Source organism: Jaculus jaculus, chromosome 12, assembly GCF_020740685.1.
Source record: "Jaculus jaculus isolate mJacJac1 chromosome 12, mJacJac1.mat.Y.cur, whole genome shotgun sequence".
Classification (NCBI taxonomy): Eukaryota; Metazoa; Chordata; class Mammalia; order Rodentia; family Dipodidae; genus Jaculus; species Jaculus jaculus.
The window spans coordinates 87046734-87060046 of NC_059113.1; the positions used below are offsets into that span (position 1 = coordinate 87046734).

Consider the following 13313-nt stretch of genomic DNA (forward strand, 5'->3'; position numbering starts at 1 on the left):
CATGCCTTTAATCACAGCACTCATAGGAGGATCACCATGAGTTCAAGGCAAGCCTGGAGCTACAGAGTAAGTTCAGATCAGCCTGAGCCAGAGTGAGACCTTGCCTCGAAAAATAAAGACAATTTTTAAAAAACCCCACTAAATGACTTCATAAGCAGAACTCACCATGGACTGTGCCTACCAGAGAAGGGAGCCTCCGTTTTCTGGAAGACACTTCAGTATTGCATCTCTCACTACTGTGCCTTGTAAGCCCTAACTCATACCTTCAGCTCTTTCTCCCAGATCTCATCTATGTAGCCAGCTAAAGCTTATAGCTAGAACAACCACCCCATCAGACATGATGGGTTCTACTTCAGAGAGAGAGAGAGAGAGAGAGAGACTACTGTCTCTCTTACAGTCTGGCTTACAACAGGGCTTCTTGACATGTTGATCCAACATACTTGTGTATCGCAAGGCTGCATACACTCAACTTTCTCTTCTTTCCTTGTGGGTGCTGTGGTGGGGAGGCAGGACTGGATGCAGTACCTTGAGTGATCCAGACTGGCCTCAGCTCTCTAGGGAGCCAAGATGACCTTGAACTTCTACTCCTCCTGCTTCTCTTCCCAGGTGCACCGCTGTGATAGCTCAACTTATTCTTGTGGGAATTTCCTCAGCCCCTGTGCAAAACAATGACTATAAATAAATCCCCAGGTAGACCAGCCAATTAATCTGCTTATCTGAATGTGTTTCCGCAGAAATGTAGAAACAGCTGGCAATAGTGACGCCACTACATGAGCCTTAAGGACCACTGAGGTCACTGCGGTCCCTCAAAATGACTACCGTAGAATGTCGAAGTGTTTTCATAAGGCTGAATTAAAATTTTACTGAAACTGAAGGTAGAGAGACCTAAGGAGATAAACCACCCCTCACATCTCAGCCAGGGGGGCCCAAGGGAGACCGCAGAGGAAGTGGAGAGACGAGCAAGGGTGCTGCTTCCGTGTGAGCCTGACAAGCAGCCAGGGTAAAGAAGACAGATGCTGAGGACACACAACACCCACCAAAGCAGAGACCCAGAGGCTGCTGAGGAGACCTCAAACTCACCCTCCAAGGCTCAGGGAATTTTGTGGGAGAGTCACGGATTGGGATGTCATGGCCAGAGGCAGAGGGCTCCCCCCAAGAACTGACTGCCGCTCCCACAATGCACAGCCCACACCTCCACAGGGAATGCCAGCAACCCCACTGGGGAGGAGCCCTGTGGAATGGGGACATGGAAGGGGGAAAAGATGGTACCAACACATGATGTACCCATACAAAATATGTTCTTAAAAATAATAAATAGGGCTGGAGAGATGGCTTAGCAGTTAAGCGCTCGCCTGTGAAGCCTAAGGACCCCGGTTCGAGGCTCGGTTCCCCAGGTCCCACGTTAGCCAGATGCATAAGGGGGCACATGTGTCTGGAGTTCGTTTGCAGAGGCTGGAAGCCCTGGCGTGCCCATTCTCTCTCTCTCCCTCTATCTGTCTTTCTCTCTGTGTCTGTCGCTCTCAAATAAATAAATTTTAAAAAATATTTTTAAAAAAATTGTTTTAAAGAGGTGGAGAGTAAATGAGGAAGACACCTGATGTTGATCTCTGCCCCCCACACACACATGCATACACACACACACACACCCAGACACATGTGCACCCACACTTCAGCACATACATTAACATGCATACACACATACACACACACATTAAAAAAGAGCCAACCCGGAGAGATGGCTTAACAGTTAAGTGATTGCCTGTGAAGCCTAAGGATCCCGGCTCAAGGATCGATTCCCCAGGACCCATGTAAGCCAGATGCACAAGGTGGCACATGTATCTGGAGTTCATTTGCAGTGGCTGGTGGTCCTGGTGCACCCATTCTCTCTCTCTCTTTCTCTCTCTCTCTCTCTGTCGTTCTCAAATAAATCAAAATAAATTTTTAAAAAAGAGCCAGCCCCCACAAAAAGAGTTTGAGTGCTGGAGAGATGGCTTAGCAGCTAAGGCACTTGCCTGCAAAGCCTAAGGCTCCAGGTTCGACTCCCCAGTACACACACAAGCCAGATGCACAATGTGTCTGGAGTTCATTTGTAGTGGTTAAAGACCCTGGTGTGCCCATTCTCTCTCTCTCTCTCTCTCTCTCTCTCTCTGTCTCTTTCTCTCTCTCTCCCATAAATAAAATATTTTTTTAATGTTTTATAAAAAGAGTTTGAAGCCAGTTTCAGATACATAGCCAGACCCTGTCTCAAAACACAAAATCAAATTCAAGAGACATGTCAGAAATAATAGCAGCAGGACTGGAGAGATGGCTCACCAGTTAAGGCCCTTGCCTGCAATGCCTAAAGACCTGGGTTCAATTTCCCAATTCCCATGTAAAGCCAGATGCACAGTGGCACATGCATTTGGAGTTTGTTTGCAGCAGCTGTAAGCCCTGGCACACCCATTCTCTCTGTCTCCCTTCTCTCTAACTTTCTGTGCTTGCAAATAAATAATATTAAAAAATAACAAGATGAAAATAATAATAATTAGATGAAACCATAACAGCAGGATTTGGTGTCCGGCCTTTGTTGCAGTTATCACACACATGAGGAAGTACTTTCGGAGGTGCTGTTGATGGGGACACTGACAATATCAACATTGCAGGAGAATCACTGGATCTACCTAAACTTGTTTGCTCCTGGACAACATTGTCATAAAATAGATCTAAGAACAGGAGCCTGGAGAGATGGCTTAGTGGGTAAAGGCACTTACTGACAAAGTCTGATAGCTTGTGTTTGATACCCTGTACCCATGTAGACAGAGCCAGATGCACAAAGTGACACATGCATCTGGAATTTGTTTATAGTAGCAGAAGCCACTGGTGCCTCTATACTTTCTCTCTCTCTCTCTCTCTCTTTCTCTCTCAAATAAACAAATGAATATTTGTTATACATATATATATATATATATATATATATATATATATATATATATATATATGATTGCAAGCAGAGAGAGAGAATGGGCACATTAGGGCCTCAAGCATTGCAGTTGAACTCCAGATGCCTGCACCACTTTGTACATCTGGCTTTACATGGGTACTGGGAAATCGAACTCAGGTTGTTAGGATTTGCAGGCAACTTAACCACTGAGCCATCTCTCCAGCCCAATTAAAAAATAAAATAAAATAAACAGTGGAATTTGGGTCAACCAAAACTAAATATTATGGAAAAGCCATAAGGAAACATACTGCTTTGTGAGCTAATTTAGAAAAAAAAATATTTACAAGACAACATAAAGCAGGATATGGTGGCACATGCCCTTAGTCCCAGCACTCAGGAGACAGAGGTAGGAGCATCACTGTGAGTTCAAAACCAGCCTGGAACTGATTGAGAGGGGGAGGTGATATGATGAAGAGTGGAATTTCAAAAGGGAAAGTGGGGGGAGAGAGGGAATTACCATGGGATATTGTTTACAATTATGGAAGTTGTTGATAAAAAAAATTAAAATTAACCTTTTCCTCCCAAAACAAAACAAAACAAAACAAAAACAGCCTGGGCTATAGAGTGAGTTCCAGATCAGCCTGGGCTAGAGTGAGACCCTGACTCAAAAAAAAAAGAGACAAAATTATAATAATTGTTATAAAAGTTTCTTTTCTGATTTAAAAATGGAATGAGGAGAGGAATTTAGATATAATAGGAAAGTGAGTGACAGAGAAAAACAAAGGCCACTCTGGAAATAAACAAGAAATACAGGTTTTTATGAGACTGTGAACCATTGCAAATAGCTCATCTTCTCTGCCTGAAAGCCCTGATTTACACACAATACCCTTTTGAAAACCAGGTAGAATTCTAAGGAGGATAAATGTGACTTTGAATTCAGCCATCTGAAGTTTCTTTTCTTGTTGGTCTATTATTCTGGATATCAGGCTGCAAACAATATATAACCTGCTTGGCTTTTTCTATCTTTCTTTCTCTCTTGTATGTGTGATTGGTGTGGTGTGTGCGCTGTATGGTGTGTGTCTGCATGTGTGTGTGCAGATGTGCACACGCCCTGTGCATATTGCAGAGACAAGAAAAGAACTCAAATGTTCCCTGTATCTTGTGACAGGGTCTCTCCTTCAGTCTGGAGCTGGTGCTTTGATTACTCTGGTCTCTGCCTCCTGTGGGCTGGGGTTTTAGACATGCATGGTCACACCCAGATTTTTACACGCTAACTGGGCAGTCCGCAGCCTGGCTATGCTTAAGTGCCTTAACTACTGAGCCATTTCCCCAGATCACCACTGCATAAGCAGTGTCATGGACTGAGAGAAAGCCCCACATGGTGGGCCACCCCTTTAGGCCCACACTCAAGGGGCTGAGATAGGATCACTGTGAGTTCGATGACAGCCTGGGGTTACAGAGTGAGTTCCGGGTGCCTGAGATAGAGTGAGGCCCTGGAGAAGAGGAAGAAGACGAGACCCTGTGTGTGACAATGATTTTTCTATAAGCCCAGAAAGAACTCCAGCATATAAATGGAAGTTATTTTGAGCCACTTTTCTTTGGAGGGCGCTTGGTTGCCTAAACCACCAGTAGGGGGCGCGCCTCGTGACAGCAGCGCTCCATGGGCAGTGAGTGTCCACTTTCACCCAGTCCTCACCTGCATTTGCCCAGGTCAAAGCAAGTTAGACTGCAGTTGTCTTCAGGGTCCGTTGTTCCTCAGTGAAACTTGTATACACAGTTGTGAAGGTTGAACAGAAACTTCGGGGTTCAATCTCTAATCCCTTTTCCTTCTTCCCCTCTTATACCCTCCTCTCTCCTTCCTTCCTCTCTCTCTCTCCCTCATCTCTATTTCTCTCTCTTATTTCTCTCTTGGTTCCTGAAGAGGATGAGCTGCGACAGCAAATCTCATTCCTTTCCTCTAGAGGATTTATGGGGAGAGGAGGGCAGACAGACAAAAGCCAGCCCAGAGCTCTTGCTTTCTGCTCCTTCCCAAGACACCCTGAGCCCCCCAGGAGCCCTTGGAGACAAGGACTGGCTTCCTCACTGGGACAGTTTGCTGGGGAGGGGTCCCCCAGACTAGGCTGGGGCAGCAACATCCAGGACTTCTACCACAATCTGAGTGAGTGGGAATGCTGTTCTCTTAGGCTGCTGTTTATTTGCTGCTGTAGTTGTTTGCCTGTGTGTGTCATGTGGCGGTGGTGTGTGTGTGGTGGGTGCTGATGTATGTACCCTTGCAGTGACCCATGTTCATGCCTGTGCTGGCCAGAGCGCAACACTGGGTCCCACTTCATTGCTCCGCCACCTGCTCTTACTTACACTGGAGTTTCTTCCCAGAACTTGCCATCTTTTTTTCAGGGCGGGAGTGGGTGAGGTAGGCTCTCACTCTAGCCCAGGCTGACCTGGAATTCACTGGGTAGTCTCAGGGTGGCCTCAAATTCATGGCAATCCTCCTACCTCTGCCTCCCGAGTGCTGGGATTAAATGGGTGTGCCACCACACCTAGCTAAGCTTGCCATCTTTTGTTCTTGTTGTTGTTGTTGTTGTTGTTTCAAGGTAGGTCTCACGCTCATCCAGGCTGACCTAGAACTCACTATGTAGTCCCAGGCTGGCCTCAAACTCTCGGCGATCCTCCTACCTCTGCCTCCCCACTGCTGTAAACTTGCCATCTTTCACCCGTCTGACTTCCAGTGATTCCTGGGTCTCTGCTCCCCAACTGGACTGGGGTTACAAGCACAAGTGTCCTGTTTTAGGTGGTTCTGGAGGTTCCATGTCAGGTGGTCTCAGGCTCTCACGCCTACCCAGGAAGCTCAATAACTGCAGAGCCATCTCTCCAGCCCTCCACTTACTTTTACATTAAATGAATCTTTAAGCTGGGCGTGGTGGCACATGCTTTTTATCCCAGCACTCGGGAGGCAGAGGTAGGAGGATCAAGGCCACCCTGAGACCACAGAGTGAATTCCAGGTCAGCCTGGGCTAGAGTGAGAGCCTATCTTGAAAAAAACAAAACAAAAAAAAAAGAATCTTTAAATTTCTCTCTACTTAACTTTTGAGAATTTTCTCTAAACTCTGGAACACCAAAAACTTAAACAACTATTTCCAGGGAAGCACTGGGCTGGTTTAAGTCAGCAAGGCACATGCATGTGGGAAGCGAGGCTCTAATAACGAGCAGGCCCGCCTGGCTCCTCCTGCCCACAGCTCTGCTGGCCGTTAGAAAAGCCCACTGGGTTTGCTAGCAGGCTGCAGACCCCAAGGCCAAGTGCAAGGAGCCAGCAGGCTTGGTTCCCTCTGAGGCCTCGCACCTTTCCTCATAGGTGGCAGCCCTCTCCCTGTGTCCTCACTCTGTGGACCAGACTGGCCTCGAACTCACAGCAATCCTCCTACCGCAGCCTCCCAAGTGCTGGGATCAAAGGCGTGCACCACCACGCCCAATGCTCATATCATCTTTCCTCTTGTCCTGTCCTAATTTCCTTTTCCTACTAGGACACTACCCACAGGAGTCACCCTGTGAGATAATTCTTTTTTATTTTTATTTTTATTTTATTTATTTTTGTTTTGTTTTGTTTTTGTTTTTCGAGGTAGGGTCTCACTCTGGTCCAGGCTGACCTGGACTTAACTCTGTAGTCTCAGGGTGGCCTCGAACTCATGGCGATCCTCCTACCTCTTCCTCCCGAGTGCTGGGATTAAAGGCGTGCGCCACCACACCCGGCTTTACCTGGCTCTCTTTTATTTTTACTTATTTTATTGACGAGAGAGAATATGGGCACTCCAGGGCCTCTTGCCACTGCAAATGAACTTCAGATGCATGTGCCACCTTGTGCATCTGGCTTATATAGGTCCTGGAGAAACGAATCTGGGTCCTTAGGCTTTGCAGGTAAACGCCTTAACCACTAAGCCATCCCTCTAGCCCTGTGAGCTAATTCTTAATTACTTCTTTAAAGGTTTTCAGGACAAATAACCTTATATTCTGAGACCCTGGGGTTAGGATTTATATCAATTTGGTGGAAATAGTTCAACCAGTGACACCCACTTCCCAAGCTTGACACTCCTTCTTGCCCCCAGGCTCTGGGGTCCAGCCTCCCTGTAGATTATGGAGTTCAGAAGAGTGACCAGGAAGAAGCAGTCATAAGTGGCTCACACGGTCAGTAGTTCGGCTGCGGTAAATGGCAGCGTGACTGAGACATCTGCTCTTCAAGGAAAGCCGACACAGTAGTTCTCTGTGTATGAAAATGTCTAAATGGAATCCTCTGTTTTGTATGCTAGCTTAAAAACTTAGTACTAAGAAAGAAAATCAGACTGAGAGATGGCTCAGCAGGACCTAAGTTTGATCCCCAACACCCAAATAAAAAGGCCAAGCGTAGCCGCTTATGCCAATTTAATCAAAAAAAAATTTTAAAAGTGGGGTGGGCAAGCTCTAAGTTCAGTGAGAGACTATCTCAAGAAAATAAACTGGTGTGGCCACTGTAGAAAGCAATGTAAGTTTGCTAAAAATACTAAAAATAGGGGACTGGAGAGATGGCTTAGCAGCTAAGGCTCTTGCCTGCAAAGCCTAAGGACCCAGGTTTGATTGCCCCAGTGCCCACGTAAACCAGATGCACAAAATGGCACATGTGTCTGGAGTTCATTTGCAGTGACTAGAGGCCCTGAGGTCCCCATTTTGTCCCTCTCCCCGCTGTCAAATAAATAAATATATGTATTTGTTGTTGTTGTTTTGTTTTGATTTTGGTTTTTTAAGGTAGTGTCTAAAGCCAGGCGTGGTGACACACACCTTTAATCCCAGCACTTGGGAGGCGGAGGTAGGAGGATCGCTGTGAGTTCGAGGCCACCCAGAGACTACATAGTGAATTCCAGGTCAGTGAGACCCTACTTCAAAAGAAAAGAAAAACTAAAACTAGAGCTACCATATGACCCTGTTATACCATTCCTGGGCATATTTTCAAACGACTCTATACCCCAGGAATAGCTGATCAGCCAGGTTTACTGCTGCGCCCCTCACAAGAGCAGGGAAATGCGATCAGCCTGGGTGTCCATCCACTGAGGAGTGGTGGTGAAAGTGTGGTGTGTATGTACAGTGGAATTCTGTTTAGCCGTAAGGAAAGGCAATTATGAATTTGCCAGAAAAACTGGTGGAACTGAAAAATAATATATTAAGTAGGTAACTCAGGGACAGAAGAACATTGCATATGTGGACCCTAGATTGGAACCTTATACGTATGTGTGTGTTATTGTGGGAGAGATGCCCAGGAACTAAAAGGGAGCCCATGAGAGGGAGAAAAATGAGACTTCAAGGGAGAAGGGTAGGAAAGATAGCAACCTTAAGTGATATGAAAGTAAAAAGGGGAATGCCAGGGGTGGGAGGGTGAGAAAGGGTAGAGGGGGCAGGGAGATGGGGCAGAAGAGGGGCAGGGAGGGGATAACCGAAACTAAGTATGAATCTTAATAAAGAATAATAACAGGGCTAGATAAATGGCTAAGTGGTGAAGGCATTTGCCTGTGCAGCCTAAAGACCCAGGTTCAATTCACCAGTGCCCACATAAGCCAGGTGCATAGAGTATCACATGCAACTGGAGTTGATTTGCAGTGGCTAGAAGCTCTGAGGCACCCATTCTCTCTCTCTCTCTCTCTCTCTCTCTCTCTCTCTCTCTCTCTCTCTCTCTCTCTCCTCTCTTCTCCTCTCCTCTCCTCTCCTCTCCCCACCCCTCTCTGCCTCTCTTTCACATAAATAAATAAAATGTTTAAAACAATAAATAAAATGGGGGAACTTCCAGTTAAATTGGCAGAAATTAATTAATTAATTAAGTTAAAAATAAAACAGAAGCCAAGCATGGTGGTGCACACCTTTTGGGAGGATGCTGTGAGTTCAACACCTGACTGGGCCTGCAGAGTGAATTCCAGGTCAGCCTTAGCTAGAGGGAGACCTTACCTCAAAAAATAGATAAATAAATAAATAAATAATAAACAAATAAATAAAATTTTCAAAACCAGTACTCAAACTTTTTGGCAAAGGTAAACAGCTGTCAGTGGTATGAAACCAATTTTGGACGTTTGCAAGTGGACACAGAGAATCCCAGTCCTGCACGTGCTTAAGAGATGCCAGCTTCAAGGAAGCCCCTGTGAGGCCTTCATCTTCAGGGTTCTTCACAGTTATTCTTCCCCAGCCAATGCTGGCCTCTCATACCAAACCTTTTCCTGAGGTTGGAGGGAGTTTTTGCCCCACCACACAGACCTGGGGACGCAGAGAAAGGCACAGATGTGTTCAAAGACAGGCGCACAAGAACCCAGCCTCAGGAGAGAGCAGAAGGCTAGAATGGACATGAATGCCTCCTGGCTCCATTCTCTGTGATGAGATCATCTCACCGTTGTTTTCCCACAGGTAAGTGAATGACTCTCACATTAGGTAATGACTTCCACATTAGGCAATGAAAAGATAACAGGAAGCATCAGAATTCAACTCAACTGAATATAAGGACCAAAACCAGAAATACAGATGTGCTGGCTCATGGCTGTAATCCGAGCATTCAGGAAGTTCAGACAGAGTGTGTGTGTGTGGGGGGGGGGAGTTTCTATGAGGCTGCCAGGGCTACATAATAAGTACCAAGCCAGCCAGGGCTACATAGCAAGACCCTGTCTCAAAATTAAAAAGGAAGAAGAAAGGAAAGGAGGGAGAGAGGGATGACAAAGGAGAAAGAAAAGGAGATAGAAGGAAAAGAAGAAAGAAAGACAGAAAGAGGGCTGGAGAGATGGCTCAGCAGTTAAGGTGCTTGCCTACAAAGCCTAACGACCTGAGTTTAATTCCACAGTACCCACGTAAAGCCAGACACGCAAAGTGGCACTTGCATCTGGAGTTCATCTGCAGCAGCTAGAGGCCCTGGCGCGCTCGCTCTCGCTTGCTCTCTCTCTCGCTCTCTCTCTCTCTCTCTCTCTCTCTCTCTCTCTCTCTCTCCTGTCTCCCTATTCTCTCTGTCTGCTTGCAAATGAAATAATTTTTTTTAATTAAAAAGTAAGATGAGCTGGGCGTGGTGGCACACGCCTTTAATCCAGCACTCGGGAGGCAGAGGTAGGAGGATCGCTGTGAGTTCAAGGCCACCCTGAGACTCCATAGTGAATTCCAGGTCAGCCTGGGCTACAGTGAGACCCTACCTCGTAAAAAAGAAAGAAAGAAAGGTGAGAAGATAAACTTACAGTGCTTTAAACAATATAAAAATGGAATTCTTTTTCACACAAAATCAAACCAAGGACAGGCATCCCAAGACCAGCATTTTGTTTCCACAAAATTGTCAAGGGCCAGAACCCATTGTCTGCATTCCCTAAGCACTGACGCTCATCCTCGAGGTCCAAGGGGGGTGCTGGGCTCCGGCCACGGCCACTACATTTCCTCACTCAGGAGCACTGGGAAAGGGCCCTTCCCGAGAGCCGTGTATGCTTGGGTTTGCATCTCGCCGCCTGAAGCTACATCACACACTCACTCCCAGAGAAAGTAAGAATGCATCCTACTTGGGTGACGCCGTGTCTGGCCAACAAAGAGGGAAACCGGGGAGGCACGAGTCAGCGTCACAGAGAGCAGAGAAGCAAAACTGAGCTGCGGCGTGAGTCACCAGGCAAGTGACTCATTCCAGCCCACGAGCCTGTCATCCCAACTGTGTGTCTGCACGTCGTGAAACTTTCAGATTGCTAAAAATAGTCCCAGTGCTGAATAGTCCATTCTTCATGCAGTCTACTATTGCCTGAGGGTTCAAATTATATATTTCACAGAAAAAAAAATTACTGTCTGTGTCAAGCTCCTAAGGTAAATGCACTTGAACATTAAACTATAACTTCGGAGTGATTATACCTGTGTAGTAGAATCACAGCACTTACTTCTTGACTCTTTTTTTTGTCATTCTTTTCTATAGATGATCCTTCTCTCATGTGTACACATTGGTTTTTATACCCCAGGAAAACAATAATTTCAAGAGCCTAGCCTTCCAACCCTATCATTCATCCATTACTGGAGGGATTCACTCCTCTGCAACCCACAGTAACTGAGGCCAGAGATAATGAGGAAATTTGATATTTGGGAAGGGGGTGGGCAACACGGTCTCGTTCTGCAACCCAGACTGGCCTCACTGCAATCCTCCGGCCTCAGCCTCCCACGTGTGCTGGCATTGAGTACAGGTCCGTGCCTCCTTGGAGCTGGGCTTGGAACTAGTTTGGGTTTTTTTTGGTTGGTTAGTTGGCTGGTTGGTTGGTTGATTGGTTTGGGGTGTACGGTTTGCTTTGTGCTTTTGCTTGTTTATCATGTTTTGTTCTGTTTTTTATTGTTGTTGATGGTTTGTTTGTTTGTTTGTTTGTTTGTTTGTTTGTTTGAGGCAGGGTTTCACTGTAGCACAGGCTGACCTAGAACTCATTCTGTAGCCCCAGGCTGGCCTCAAACTCAGGGCAATCCTCATACCTCAACCTCCCAAGTGCTGAGATTAAAGGTGTGCACCACCATGCCCAGACATGACAGAGTCTCAGGTAGTCCAGGCTTAAACTCCTGATCCTCCTGCCTCAGTTTCCGGAGTGCTTAGATTACAGGTGTGTGATGTGTGGTGTGTGTGTGTGTGTGTGTGTTCATATGCGTTTGGGTATATGTGCATATGTGGAAGCCATAGATCAACATCAGTGTCTTTAGCAATCGATCTTCATTCTACTTTTTAAAATATATATTTCATTTATTTTTAGGGAAGGAGTGGGGGAGAAAGAGAGAGACAGAGAAAGAATGGGTGCTGGCCAGGGCCTCTAGCCACTGCAGACAAGCTCCAGATGCATGTACCACTTTGTGCATCTGGCTTTATGTGGGTACTGGGGAATCAAACCTGGGTTTTTAACCACTGCACCATTTCTTCAGCCCTTTTTAAAAATATGTATGTATTTTGTATGATAGAGGTAGGGTCTCACTATAGCTCAGGCTGACCTGGAATTCACTATGTAGTCTAAGGGTGGCCTCGAACTCATGGCAATCCTCCGACCTCTGCCTCCCAAGTGCTGGGATTAAAGGTGTGTGCCACCATGCCTGGCCAGACCTTTTTAAAATATATTATTTTAATTTAGTGATTTGAGAGAGAAAGAGGCAGAGAGACAAAAAGAGAGAGGGGGCTGGAGAGATAGCTTAGTGGTTAAGGCAATTGCCTGCAAAGCCAAAGGACCCACGTTCAGTTCCCCAGGACCCATGTAAGCCAGATGCCCAAGGTAGCACATGCATCTGGAGTTCATTTGCAGTGGCTGGAGGCCCTGACACGCCCATTCTCTCCTCCCCCTCCCCCTCCTTTCTCTCTCCTTATCTCTCAAATAAATAAATAAGTAAATAAATAGATAATTTTTGGAAAGAGAGAGAATGGGCGAACCAGAGCCTCCAGCCACTGAAAATGAACTCCAGACGGATGTGCCACCTTGTGCATTTGGCTTATGTGTGTCCTGGGGAATCAAACCTAGGTCCTTTGGCTTTGCAGGCAAATGCCTTAACTGCTAAGCCATCTCTCCATCCCAACCTTTTTTTTTTTTTTTTTGAGACAGTGTTTCTCACTGAACCCAGAGCTAGCAAGCCCCAGGACTTCTCCTTTCTCTGCCCCTTCACTGACGGGATTACGGACCTGCCACTATGCCTGGCTTCTATGTGGGTGCTGGGGATCCAAACTCAGGTCCTCATGCTGTGAGTGCTTTACTCCATGAGCTATACCCCCAGCCCCATGCCTGGCTTTTTACCCTTTACCCTTGCTTTGCTCCACTTCCAGTCAGGCCATGGCCCTTGGCTTAAATAGCAGTACAAAAATTACCTTCTAGCCAGGTGTGGTGGCGCACGCCTTTAATCCCAGCACTCAAGAGGCAGAGGTAGGAGAATTGCCATGAGATCGAGGACACCCTGAGACTACATAGTGAATTCCAGGTCAGCCTGGGCTAGAGTGAGACCCTACCACAGGAGAAAAAAAAAATTACCTTACTATTTCCAAACTATGTTTTGTACTGTACACAGAACCCAGAGATAAATATCACCCACAAACATTTTTTAAGAGTGACTCTCAAGCCCTGATCTGCAACTGAAATTTCATATGAGTCAGATGAAGGGTGAATTCTATAATTAAGACTTTGTAAGAAAAAAAAAATACTTTTCTTCCCAGAAACTCCCTGAAGGAAATCCCCTCTGCATTTTTGCCCTGGTCATCTTCCAGGGAATGCTTGACAAAGAAAAATGAACCTAGAAGAGCTGACTTCAAAGACACAGATCCCTGTGCAGTCCCTACCCCCACCCAAGCCTTCTATTGTCTGGATAGGGGTTCCTGGAGGGACAGCCAGTGGCCAGCAGAGTCCAGGCAGCTACAGGCACAAAGATGCGCTGCATA

General features: G+C 46.2%; 1 non-coding gene across 1 annotated transcript; it reads left to right on the forward strand.

Moving 5' to 3' along the window:
- The first annotated feature begins 692 nt into the window (after positions 1-692).
- Positions 693-823, forward strand: LOC123453932. The gene has a single exon (XR_006633099.1). It is a non-coding gene; the product is annotated as a small nucleolar RNA SNORA33 (small nucleolar RNA).
- Positions 824-13313: the final 12490 nt, after the last annotated feature.